At 38.6% G+C, this 14,274-nt stretch overlaps 1 long non-coding RNA gene across 9 annotated transcripts in view; it reads left to right on the top strand.

Annotated features, from left to right (window-relative positions):
* LOC106018726 (uncharacterized) overlaps positions 1–14,274 on the top strand; it is a 125,763-nt gene that overhangs the window by 30,189 nt on the left and 81,300 nt on the right. For 6 of the 9 annotated variants that reach the window (XR_011811469.1, XR_011811470.1, XR_011811465.1 and 3 more), the window contains one exon: positions 5,802–5,984. The exons of the other annotated variants lie outside the window; for them this stretch is intronic. This is a non-coding gene — a long non-coding RNA (uncharacterized lncRNA). The remainder of the gene's footprint in view (positions 1–5,801; positions 5,985–14,274) is intronic. 9 annotated transcript variants of the gene reach the window in all.

Here is a 14,274-nt window from a genome sequence, read left to right as displayed (position 1 = left end):
GCTGCCTTCTGAATTCACGGTCAATGACTTAGTGTTGTGATAAAAAGTATATGATATATTATTCTCATTTTTATAGGATTTTTGTGCTTAACACTGCCCAATAAAATAAAGTAGTGTCTGTCTTCAAGGTCATTAACATCATTAACAAGGTCTTTTTCATGTCTTTTTTTTTTTTTTAATTATTATTATTTTTTATTTAGGGTATATTTGAGTCACACCTTCCCTGCATCTTAAGAGAAAGAACAGATTTGTGTTTTCTTTAGGATAAATATAAAGCATCTATTTTTAGTTTGAGAAGAATAGTAATGGCAAACTTCAAAACAACTTATTTGAAACTTCTAAGGCTGTAGGACTTTATTTGCATTCCTTGTTAGAAGCTGGGTTCCTGTATAGTTAGGTCTTGCAGTGATCTAAAAATTTCCTTCCATCTTTGATTACTATTATATACACATATACAAAATATATGGATAGATTTGAAATAGTGAAGCAGGAGATTATTTTTAAGCACTGTGCTGGCCTTTGCTCTGCAAAATTTATTTACTGGAGTTATGTCAAGATGGTGCCCAAGCATGGAATGCTCCTGGGTCATGGACTGTTTGGTGCAAAGTAGTAAACCTCTGAATTTATTGTTTTACTTTGAAAGATGTAGGCCTCAAAATGCACATCCAAGCATTAACTGCAAGTTGTCTTCATAATATTTTGCTTGTTTTCTTTACAAATCACTGTATTGAAATGTATTTCATTCAGAACTTTTAGCCCAAGATTGCCATTGACTGTTTTCAAGCTAAGCCCCCTATAGTACAGGGCTCTGTGCGACAGCCAGGATGGCAAGAAACATGGTTTTGGAATGTGATCGAGATGAAGCACATTGCAGGGGCCTCAGCTTTAGACCCTGTGGGATTCAAAGGGCAAAAAATAGTGCTTGTAATATCTGTCCGTATTTGAGGTTCTGATAAGGATATCACTAGATGGAGCTGAGCTTGACGTGAACAGATTATGACACTTCAACCAATGTAACGCTCAGTTTAGTTAATTAGTCAAAGCAGCTTAACGATGAATAGTGTCTGAATATAAACTGGAACTGACTGCATAGCCAAAGGTAGTGAGCGGAAGAAAGCGCTGTGCTTAAAAGGCTCATAGTGAGCTTTCATTTAGTATTGCATGCAGTGCTAATATTATTTCAATTCCAAGAATTAGGAGATGCATGCAATTTCCATTAGCTTTAATTTGTCATGGGAGCCCTGCCTACAATATTTAGACATACAAATATGTACTTGTGGAAATTAACTAACAAATGACAGGCTTTGGTTTAAGAATGCAGTTTCTAATGTTATTTTGTCATAAGTCTACAGCTGGAAAGCACGAATTGCTCACCACTTGTGAGTATGATAAATAGAGCCTATTATTACTCGGTTAAATATTTTGGTAAAACATAGTTACAATCGCCAAGGTTTGCCAACACACTTCCTAAGATGTAAAACCTGTCCCGTGATGGTTTAATGTGCAAAAAAGCAGTACTTACAAGCAATGTATAGGGTCTGTACTTTGGGCTTTCATTTTGTTGCTGCATATTTATTGGAAACAGAACAGTGGCTTGGCAGGCAGAACAACTAGTAGTAACACATAATTGAGCCTGGAATTTTTGTGTTCATAAAACATGAGACATATCCCCTGTCATTACAGACCAGTGGAGGGTTTGGGTTTTTTCCTTCCTCTCTCTTTAGTGAGGAAATGTAAGCAATGGTGTTTGAGTAGAAGTCTTCTGAAGCGCTGAGCTGGAAATCATGTCAGTGGCTCATGGCTAGCACAGCAGGCTTGTCTTTAGGGAAGCATGTAGTAATGTTTCTTTGCATGCAGCCAGATGGTGTTGATAGGTACACCTTTGCCAAAGAACTGGAAAACTTGTAAAAGGAAGTACAGTAAGGTTCAAGGGGAGAGAAGATCAAAGAAATAAATAAAAATGAGTAAAAGGCCTGCTGGTTCCCTATAAGCAGAGTGGAAATAAGAGCAATTGTTCTTTTAGTGCCATGGATTGCCCAGATAGGAAGGGTTTTGCTGTTGCACTGCTTAACTCTTTACTGGCTGGGGCTTTTTCAGATAAATATGCAAGGTAGCATTTGTGTTTCATTATTTTGGGGATAGCTGCAGACCAACCTGTAATGGTGCTTGCAAACTATAAATTAGGGGCAGGACTGGATTTTGCAGGAAACTTGTGTATTTTTAGACATTTCTCAGTTCAAGATTAGAGACAAGGACTACTGTCACTGTGGGACCACTATCTATGATTTTACTGCAGGTACCAGTCATGTAACATTAACGAAAACATAAGGAACTGGGATTAATGTTTGACTATGATTTTGAGCATGGATGTTCAATTAGAAATAAAAAGTACCAGTATGAATTTGCATAACAGAAAAAGTGAAGGATTTTTTCACTGATAAGGGTTTGTGGGGAAGCAGAAAGTATTTTTAAACTTGTTTGGAGAAGCGTGCACCCATGCAAGTCTATAGGCCCCAGCTCTTTATTACCTTGTCACACATCTATATTTTGCTTCAACAGTTACTGACAACCTGATTTATTTATTTATTTTTAAACAACTAGAGATGATTTTGTCTTGGAAAAATGGTGGATTTTCAAGGAGAGCACCTGGAATAGGATTTTCAGCCTGAATCTTCTTTCTGTGCTGAAGACTCCTCTCTCCTTTATTCTGTCTTTCAGAACATATATATAGTGGGGAGAATTTCAGATGCTTATAGCTGGCTGATCATGGTACCAATCCATTCATAATGCCAACTCTCTGCTGAACTTGACCTAGTATGTCAATACCCTCCTTGTAATGGAGAGCCCCAAACTAGACACAGTAGTCCAGGTGCAGTCTCATGAGAATTGAGTAGAGCAAAAGTATCACTTCCATGCACCTGGTGGCTACATTACTACTAGCATAGGATGCATTTTACTTTCTTGGTGGCAAGAGCAGACTGTTTAGTCACATGTAACTTCTTGTCCATTAGAACTCCCTGGATCCCTTTCTGTGAAGCTGCTTCCTAGGCAGGTAACCCCCTTTTGCATGGGATTATTTCATCACACACGCAAGACCTTGCACTTGTTCTTGTTGAATGTCATGAGGTTGCTGTCAGTTTGTCCTTCTGAATAACAGCCTTGCCCCCTAACATATTGACTGCTTCCCAAGTTTGGTGTCATCTACAAATTTGCGAGGCTGCGCTTTGTCCTGTTGTTCAGGCCATTAACAAACAAATTTAAACAGTATTGGTTGAGTGACTGCACTAGCTACTGGCTGACAGCTGACATCACTGGTTACAACTCTTAAAGCCTAGCAGTCTGGTCAATTTTCCACCCATCTTATTGTCCTCTTATCCAGCACGTATTGCACCACTATGGTGCAAAAAAGCCTATGGGAGACTGTGTTAGAGGCCTTGACAAAATCAGGGTAAACAACTACTGTTCACAGTGTGTTTTGGGTGACTGAGGCCATCTATCCAACTTTGTTTACTTCACTCAAAAGCATTTATTGACTGTGGTCTTCATCAGTTATATTCATAAATGTAATGAAGAAATGCTTTGCTGTTTCAGCCATGGTAAAACAAGTACTTTTAACATGTTAGAACTGTAAAAAATCCTTTAAAGAAAATGGAAGTGGTTTTGGGTGAGAGTATCTTACCTTGTTCAAACTGTTTATCCTTCTGTCATAAAAACAAGAGATAAGGTTGATGCAGGAAAAATTCTTACTGAGATAAAAAGTTGTGTGTATGGGGATAATTTCACTGTGTCTAAAGATCTCTTTAGAAGCACGGTAGGAAGCATTTTTTAGTCTCTGTAGTACAGAAAAATGTTCCTACACAGTAGTAAGAAAATGCCTCATGAGCATTGAAACTACTCCTATATAACTGAGAATAAATTTGGCAGATGACTTTGTATTTCTTGTTGAGTTAGTTGATAAAAATTCTCTTAAGTGTGGAAAATGCAGCAACAGCTTGCTAAATACAATCAAACTTATAATGCTCATTCACAAAATGTGCCATGTTGTTGCTGGAACTGAGTGTGACTGACTGACAGCAACTCTCTCTAGTCTTTCCTCAGTCCCAGCATCACCTGGATAATACAGGTGGAGTATTCAACAGATGCAAATTCTTATGTGAGAGGCATATTTGTGACTGAAGGGAATTCTCAGGAAGGTGGTAATCCCGGAGCACGAGCAGCTTTTTGTAATAATTTCTAGAGGGTTTTCCGATGTTTTATTCTTCACGGAAAATGCCTGCAGAGTTGAACAGCGAATCATAACCAGTCTCTGAGGTTTCTGAGTCATCTTAACAAATTGTGGCTTCAATTCCAATAGCAAGAGCTTTGTTATCAACTTTAATAGGACTGCATGCCTCCTACGGAAGAGTCCTTTAAATTTAATAATACTATAATAAAATGAAATAAATCATTCTCAAATCAATTCTTCTATTTGGATGGTAATTTCTATAGATCCCTATTAAATTTTCGACAACGTTTCAATGATGGAGGTTTATCTCGTCTTTCAATAACATCAGACATAAAAGATCTCAGGGGGTGTTTCTAATGAATAATGCTGTCTCTCTCCTAGTTCCAGAAGTCAGAGAAATATAGCAGAAAAGCCTGTAATTAGTTTGGGTGCAGCACAATTCTACTGCTGCCATACGGCTTTTGGCAATAGAGTAAATGTATCTTTTTTTGGTGCTGCATTGAACTGTGTAGACAATCCAGCTCATACAGAACTAGGTGAGACATTTCTAGGATGACATCAGGCTGTGCAACATAGGAATGTCCTTAGACTTTACCAGTAGTTGTTCTTATGGAATCTTATTAGACAGCTAGGCGGATGCTATACTAATGTTAATTCTCAAATACTGTTGCTTTAATTGGATTAATTCTGAATTGCCAGTCTGTTTAATTAGCCCCACAAAAGTTATTTAGGAAGGTGTGGACTGGGGCTTGGGGAAGGAATATCTGGAGCACAGCATGTCTGGAAAAGTGTCTATAAAAATCCACATATAAAGTCTCTTACTATGTGGTCTAATTAAGGTTTGGATACAGCACATACATTACTTACAAAACAAACAGGTTAGTTTCTGTTTGCTGCACTTTATTTTTATAACCTGATTACCAACTGAAGCAGTTTGTTAATTTAGTCTTAGTTTAGTTACACTGCAGAAAGCAGTGCTTGTCACTGGTTTAGATCAGCCCTACTCAAGGCACTCTTTGGAAATAAACAAAACTGAATTGAGTCGTATCAAGTGACTGCTTTTTCAAATTGTTAATTTGCTTTTTCTTGTTGGTAGAAGGCTAGATTATAAACACATCAATGATATCATGTTTTTGCCTAAGGGAAGTTAGCATATGCCGATGTTTGAAAAGGGAAAATAATTTTTAAAACGTGGAGAGCTGAAAAGCAGAAGCCGTATGGTGAAATTATCACAAGAATATTTTGAGTTGCATCTGCATTTATGAAAAAAGTGTGGTTTAACTCTAATGATGGCACATCTGAGAATGGGAGAACGGTGGCACCACGTTAGTGCTGTAGCGGTGTATGTTTCAGCTTAAGCTTGCCGTAACTACCATTTGTACTCAGTTACAACAGAGCAAATGTGAAGTAACTCTGAAGTTGTGTTACTGCCACCACTAACAAGCAGAGTCTTTACCACATAGCATGAAGATTTTAAAACATTTTAACAAGGTTGCCCTCTTTATGTCTTGTTGTCACTAGGATGTTTTGTAGGAATGGCCGTAACATACATATATATATATATTTTTTTTTCCAGAATGTGGGTGGTAAACCCTGGAACAGGGCCCTGAGTCATTGTGGAAACACCCTTCTTGGAGAGACTCAAAACTCACCCGGGCAAGGCCCTAAGCAACCTGACCTAACTTTGAATTTAGTTCTGCTTTGAGGGACTTGTCCCTTTCTGACTGAAATTGTACGTGGCCAGCCTACCAGGCATATGGTGAGTTCACTTAGTATGTCTGGTAAGAAAATACAGTTCGGGTGGTGATTGCAGTCAAACCCAAATAGAAGTGTCAGTCTCTGGAGCTATTGTGGTGTTGCAGTGCGGGTTCAGTAATCTTTAAGGGTCATAAGGTGATAGTGGCCACACCATCCTGCCTTGGCTTCACAAATGAGTAACCAGCTGCTTGTATTGAAGGTAAACTGTCTGGTGTTTGTCTAGTGTACAGAGTGTAAATAGCATCTCAAATACCATGAAATGTCAATATTAATGTCTGATGGTATTGCAGAAATTCATTTTAAGTCACACAAGTCTAAATGTAATACACTGATTTGTTTATATTCTCCAGCACTGAGGAATAGGTTATACCTCAGACATTCTCTAGACTTGTGAGATCTTTGCTTTATCTCCTGTGTGAATTTCTTTGCTGCAGTGTCGTTACCAGCTAGAGAAAAGTCTAAAATAAACATCTCTGTGAGATACAAGCTTCTCAGTAGCTTCTTAGAATTAATGAGCAATGCTTTATGCAGGTATCAGATACTACTTCTTCATGGAACAGGAGAAAAAAAAGGTAGCTAAACCTATCTGTAACAAGCATTGGAAATAACTGGGATCAACAGGTGATACGTTACTGGGTGAGAACAAATTTATAGTCAAGGAAAAAATCCTGGTGAGATTTACTAAGGATTACTGAAAATGACAAGATACAAGGTTCTGCTGGATATTTTTTCACCATGGTAAATGCTACCTCTGGTTAAAAAGATTGTCTATTTGGCCCTAGATCAAAAACTTGAGCTTTCCTTGCCAAAGCTGTAAAATTCATAGAAAAAGAAGAAAAATCAAGAAAAAACATGCATGTTTATTCTATTGGCCTGTCTTTTCCCACCCTTCCATCTTCTCACACAATTCTTCTACAGAGGTCTGTTCTTAAGAGCAGAAAAACAGTTTTACATCAATCAAGCTTTAAAATCCAAATAAATGAAAATTTCCTGAGTCTTTTCCAGCAGTCACTATGCCCCTTTTCTTGTTGTGCTAGAGAAATAACTGGAGAAGCTTAGTAAGAGCGAATTAATTCCATGACCACCTGGTGTCCTGAAAGTGGGCTGTGGAAGATAAGTGTAACTTACATTCTGGCTGACATTGATGCTGGCATTTGGAATTGCTCAAGAGGAATTTCATGGAGCCATGCTGATTTATATGAAAGGCCCTGAACTGCATATATATATCTTGTTTCTACTGTTTTACAGCTAATTTTTATTTTACTGCTGGCTGGGAACTGAAGTGTTGACTTCCTTTCATCTTTTTCTTGCCGAAGTCAAAGAGCAGTGCTGCAGGTCACAGACATGCACACCTCCATGTTGTGAACCAAACCTCTAAGACCACAGCAGGGGTGTGTGAGGTTTCTAATGAAGATGCAGCAGGGCATGACGGGCTCTCCGTGTGTCCTACTGTGGCCTTTGCTCAGAGTCTGTCTGTCTGTCAGGGTGCTGAATGGCAGGGCAGGCAGAGCAGCTGTGGGTGGTACCAAGCCTGTGGGTCACGGGGACAGGCTGCAGCACTCAGCTGAGAGTGGGTGCTGCAGGGGCGGTAATGCTCACCTCAGAGGCCTGAGTTTCACAGATGCTGTGGAAGGTTTCCCAGGTGTGCTGATCCTCTTCTCTTTCACTCTGTTTTAAAGCTATCTTAACTCTCTTGGCTGCTACAGAGCTATCCAGCCTCTAAGAGAAGCGGCTGGAGAACTGGGACCCTTCTGGCTACATCATTTTCAGCCCTATTTTCTCTTGTTATTTTTCCAGCCTTCTGTTTAACCCTCCTTGCCAAAAGCACTCTTTGGTGACTAGCAAGCTAATTGGCCGGAGGAGATGTCATCAAAAATTCATCTCGAGTAATTAGACATTGAGCTATCATTATCCTTGAGGTTCAGATCATTTTTGTTTTCATTATCTGTCTAGTTCCCTGTGGTAGATATTTCTGATAATTTCTTGACACTGAGGGTGTCACGAGTCCCGGCATTCTCTCAGACGTGCTTCTCTTACTCGTCCTTGCTTAGCTAGCAGGAATGGGGAAAAAGCTATATTAGTCATACTGCGTATTCATGAATTTGCCTGTTAAATAGGGCATCGTGTGTAAGGAACAGAGTTCTCACAATGTTTTGCTAGGTAGTTGGCAAATTCAGTGCCACATAGTTTGCGAGGGAGCACTTCTGTTTTTCAAATGTTTTCAGATAAATGTCATTCCAAACTGCTGTTGGTAGCTTTGAGAAATCACATTTGCATTTTATGTAATTCTAATTATATAGTAATTAAATTCTGATACAATGTGAGATTAATATTAGAATTAGGTCCTTGAAATTCTGTTGCTCTATGTAAACCAGCGCTCTTTCTGTTATGAGTCTTTACATGTGAAAAGAATGTAACTAGATTTCTGTCAGTGGAGCCTTATCAGTTTTAAATCATCTAATCAGTAAATTTCAAATTAAAAGTATGTTATTTCAGATTGAAAAATTAATATGCTTTTGTCTATGATGAGAAGAAAAGCTCTAGGATTTTTTGTTTGTTTTTAAGCTGCTGTTCTATGTGTTACAGCAATAAGTAATTCAGAGTATGGGAGCCTGCCAAAACATGGAATTTCCATTTTTTAAAAATCCTAATATTTGGGAATTTATTTTCATCCTTAATGGAAATCCAGACATAACAAAAATATTTCCACAAATATATTACTATAATTTCTTCTTGGATCAACTGAAGTAGGTCGACTGTTTTGACTTATTTTGTATTAGATTCCATTTTCTTTAAAGAAAAACCATTCTGAAAGGAAAGCTGAAAGTACTTTGAATCGTTGAAAGAAACTTTAGAATCAATACGCTCTTGGAGAAAATAGAGATGCTGTGAAAAGTGTGTACTTTAACTGAAGGGTTTTTCATTCTAAGTATTTTTTATAATGTACTATACACACTGTATCCTGGAAGTGTAATGTTGCTGGACTGTATTTATGTATTCAAAATTTTAAAATATTTTGAATACATTCTAAAAGGATATTCATATTTGTTTAACAACTGCATGTTCAGCCCTTTATAAGCCACAGAAAGTTATATAATGTCTTTAGAAACTTGGAATAAATAGTAAAAAACAACAAAATAAAAAATTAGCATTGATTGTAATGATTGAAATGCTTCATGGCATTTCTTTCTGGCTTTTGATTGCTTCCTGCTATGGTGGCATTCTTGACTTAGATGTGGAAATCACTTGCAGAGGACTGTAGATGTAGAGGTCTTGTCTGTCCTGTACCTCTTATAAATTCAAGATTATATTTAATACACAATGGTATATAAATAAGTCATGATCCAATTTCACCCTATGCTTGTCATGAATGTCTCACAGCTTTAATTCACTAAAGGTCTGTATGACAGCTTATAACAAAGTATGGACTGAAGCAAAGTTAAGTAAACAAAACCTTGCAATAGCTCTAGAATCCCTCAAGCTAATGGTTTTTAATCAATCATGGTTTTGTTTCTTGGGTAGTGATGTGCAATTTAGCTTTAGACAAACATTTCCATGAAGGTAGGATAGGTGGGGGCATTAAAAACAAACCCAGCTTAGTGTTAGACATCTCAAGTTAACCCCCCCTTTGGCTAATCTATGTTGACTTTAGTACTGCGTTCTCTGCTGGTACCCTTGGGTGCTTCTGATTTCATCGGAGCTCTGCTGATGTGCCCCAGCTGGAAGTGTGGCTGAGGAAGCTGGTAGCTTGCTAAAGACGTCTTTTTTAAGATTTCTTGTCTTCCCATTGTCTGGCTTTTACTTTTGAGTTATGAAAAATGAAACCATATTCTCTGTAGGCACCAAGTGGTTTTCCAGTGGTTTTATTTCACTCTTTTTTCAAGGATATCTCATTTGTTTTCTTAAACCTTCATGCTCTCTTCTCATTAAGTGCTGCTTTGGCACATCTCATACTGTTGGCAAGTATCCTCTTCCATGCACCAAAGCTGGAGGGAAAGGTGACAGTCACTTTATTTTTCTCTTTGTCTAAGGAAGCAGAGTTCCCTTTTTACTGTCAACTGGAACCTAGCTGTAATTTCATCCTACTGTATTAGCAGGTTGGCTGATAATTTAAAAAGTTAAGTTTCTCCATCATCATCTGAATATACGTTTGAAAGTCAACTCAAATTATCTAATGACATGAAAATATTTCAAGGAGCTACAATGAATAAGAGCAAACCAGTGTGAATATTCTGTATTTTCATTCAAATTCTGATACCGGGATGAAATTAATAATAACACAATAAGCATCAAATAAGAGATGTAACTTATTTTTAGATGTGGTATCTGCATTGTATCTCACAAGTGAGCGATGTTGTCGTTAGACTGAAACAGTGTTGAAGTGGCATGTTCAGTGGCATGTTCATGGGTATGTTCGGTGCTAAATAACATGGTAGAAGGACACTGAGACCTTCATCTTTCTTTGATAAGATGTTCATTTCAAAAATAATTTATCAGATCAGAAAAGCTGGTAATATTGGCAGATCAGCATAACTCAGTCATGTCAATCTGACGTTTGATCATAAGTAATATACTTTTGGTGAGATAGAAAGTCAAAGTGAAGGACAACACAACTTTCATATGCAGTGTTCCAAACTCAGAACGATGGTATTTTTAAAATATCTGCTGCTCCTATTTCAAGTACCAGTCACAGAATCACAGAATTTCTAGGTTGGAAGAGACCTCAAGATCATTGAGTCCAACCTCTGAACTAACACTAACAGACCCCACTAAACCATATCCCTAAGCTCTACATCTAAACGTCTTTTAAAGTCTTCCAGGGATGGTGACTCCATCACCTCCCTGGGCAGCCTGTTCCAATGTCTAACAACCCTTTCGGTAAAGAAGCTCTTCCTAACATCTAACCTAAAACTCTCCTGGCGCAACTTAAGCCCATTCCCCCTCGTCCTGTCACCAGGCACGTGGGAGAACAGACCAACCCCACCTCGCTACAGCCTCCCTTAAGGTACCTGTAGAGAGCGATAAAGTCGCCCCTGAGCCTCCTTTTCTCCAGGCTGAACAAGTCCTACGCTCCTCGTAGGACTTGTTCTCCAGGCCCCTCACCAGCTTCGTCGCCCTTCTCTGGACCTGCTCAAGCACCTCCATGTTCTTCTTGTAGCGAGAGGCCCAAAACTGAACACAGTACTCAAGGTGCGGCCTCACCAGAGCTGAGTACAGGGGGATGATCACCTCCCTAGCCCTGCTGGTCACACTGCTTCTTATACAAGCCAGGATGCCAGGTCCTTCTCTGCCTGGCAGCTCTCCAACCACTCATCTCCCAGCCTGTAGCTCTGCTGAAGTCGTACACTTGGATCCTAATAAAAGGAATTTTGTATGTGTTTCAATCAATTTCCTAGTAACAGATATTTGACTCATGTATCTGTTAGTTCAGGAATATAATGCACACAAGAAGTTCATTTAAAAAAAAAAATAATTTTCATGACATCACTGTAAAGAATATTGTATCTGAGCTGTTGGGCTGACTGCAAAACTTTACTAATTCATTATCTTGGTGAACTGCAATGTAATTCTTTTGAAGGAATACTAGTCTGTGAATGTCTCATCATCACTAGTCAAATTTACACGTCTGGTATTGACATAGTGATTGATATATGACTGAACTCTTTCACATAGTCATTTCAATATCATTTTCTTACATTAGATTCAGATTTCCTAACTTGGTGTACTCTCAGTAAAATGCTAGACAGTCATCCTTGTAAGGGTGTTATCTATGTGAAATATACATCATATTGCTTTTTCTATTCCTACTTAAATACCGTGGGACATGAATCAGATCCAGGCCAAATACTTGTATAGCGGAATAGATTAGACAGAAGTTAATATATTGGTCAGAGCAGTCAGGGTCTATTAATTGTGCCTAATCAGTGGCTGATTTATGACTTCTGGCTTTTGGTTGGCTTGCAGCAGAGGTGAAGCAAGCTTGTACTTGCCCACAGTATATCCTGTAGTCCTACTTTCATTAGCATGCATCACTTCAGGAAAATTCAGTATCATTTCTTACTTCACAGGGATTTCTACTGAAAAGGTAGTATTTTCTCAGAAAGCATGAACGCCTACCCTTCAGCTAGGGTCCAGTTTATACTTGCTACATCCATAAGCATTTATAATGAGCTCATTTATTAACTGACCTTGAATACAAAGAGTATCTACATTATTTTATAAATTGTAAATAAAATGTATAGGTATCTTTTGGTGAGATCAATCCATTAGCTAATATTCTTGTTTCATTGACAATGACTTGGTCAGCTTTTGAAACAGTTTATATGCACAAACCTCAAGAGACTTTGAACAGCACCCACACAGAGTCTTAAAGCCCTGTGTGATGTTTTTGCTTCCAATTGAGAAAAATGGTCTTTTTTTTCCCCCTCTTACCTGTTTCAGACAACAAGGACAGAGATGTATTTGTATCCTTTTCAACTTTAAAAGGATATTGTTATCACAAAATCACAGAATTGCAGGGGTTGGAAGGGACTTCAAAAGATCATCAGGTCCAACCCCCCTGTCTCAAAGCAGGTTCCTTAGAGCAGGCTGCCCAAGTAGGCACCTAGACGGGCCTTGAATATCTCCAGAGAAGGAGACCCCACAACCTCCCTAGGCAGCCTGTCCCAGTGCTCCGTCACCCTCACCGTGAAGTTCCTTTTCATGTTGGTGTGGAGCTTCCTGTGCTCCATTTTGTGGCCATTGCCCCTTGTCCTGTCCCCATAAACCACTGAAAAGAGGTTGGCCATTATTTTTATTACTTTTTATTTAGGTGAATGTATCTGTATACAATGCCTTTGAAAATAGTAATGCTAAGAAAAAATGAAGAATTTATAAATTCTGGTGCTTGTGGAGTTACCACCCCCAAATCTCCCTCCAAATTTCAAAATCACTTACAGCACTTCCACATTTTTAAACATTCAACTGTTTAAAGCAAAGTGGGTGTTGCATTTGGTCATTTATGCAGCCCTGTAGGGACTATATGTACATTACCTTTGTGGCATATAAGATACATCATTGCTTTCTGGTGTCCCAGGAGAAACAGACACCCTTATGACTGACTTCAAAGTTAAATGCTTAAGCAGTCTGCCCAGCTGGCCTAGTCTTTCCAAGACCCCTAAGTAGCTTGTTTTGGGTGGACTGACAAAGCAAAAGCAGGAAGTAGTGTGGAAAGAGTAAGTGCTTGTCTTTCTACCAGGACATATAGGGGTTGAGATGAAATAGAAAGTAACATCCTGTGAAATGATTCTAAATATTCTGGTGAACCATCTCCAGCAGAAAAATACATGGTGCTTGATTGGATAGAAAAAGTTGTTTATTACCAGTGAAGTGAGTCAGGAGAAAGCAGGAGAGATGTCTGAACAATTAGATTTGCTTTGGTGTTCCAGTTACCTAATGTGTTTGTTTTCAAAATGCAGAGAAATGCATAAGGAATCAGTTATCTGTGACTTTCAGTGATGGCAAGGTATAGGGCAGGATGGGCTTCAAATATTCTCATCAGGACACTTTCTGAAGGCTATTGGGAAACCACAATCTATCAAGGCTTGTGAAGATTAATAGTTCAGCTGGAAGCGTGCACGTGCAAAATGTAGTAGCATAAAAAATGAAATTTGGAATGGATTTTTTCCTCTTTAAAAAAAGGAATAATGTGCCCTTTGCAGTAGAGCTAAAGTGCATCCCTGGTCATTGCTTGACCATCTGGTATGGGGTAGTAACACACAGATCAGCTTTTCTAAACGCTGATGTTGAAACCAAAGGAGTAATTCTTCAAGGATTAGGCCACTGACACCGGACTTTACCATGTCAGCAGAAGAAGTGAGCAGCGTTTATTACGAGGAACAATTCTAGTCTAGATAAATCGTTTAAGATGTATCACATCGTTCTTGCTAAAGACATTTTTATTACATGTTAGTTATTTTATATTTATGCCTACCTTAGGAATTGTATTCTTCTAAATAAAACTTCCCAGGGCCTTTATCTCAGTTGCCATTTTTAGCAAGATGAGTATGGCCATATCTTATTTTCTTGGCTTATACTATGGTTTTCTGCTGTTCCCTCCTCCTTTCTCTGTCTTTTACGTGCAGCCTGCTGCTTCTCTACAATTAGCAGGCACTTCCCCTTGTTTCAGCCATATGGTCTGGAGACACAGGGAAGTAGTAGCTTTCTCTGTGACCATTGTGCGATCGGGGAAGACAGTAACCGTGTCTGTCAATTAACCATAATTAGGAAGAGGTGGAAGATTGTTTTTTCTG

Source organism: Anas platyrhynchos, chromosome 9 (assembly GCF_047663525.1).
Source record: "Anas platyrhynchos isolate ZD024472 breed Pekin duck chromosome 9, IASCAAS_PekinDuck_T2T, whole genome shotgun sequence".
Lineage (NCBI taxonomy): Eukaryota > Metazoa > Chordata > Aves > Anseriformes > Anatidae > Anas > Anas platyrhynchos.
This window is presented reverse-complemented; position numbering and strand designations above follow the sequence as displayed.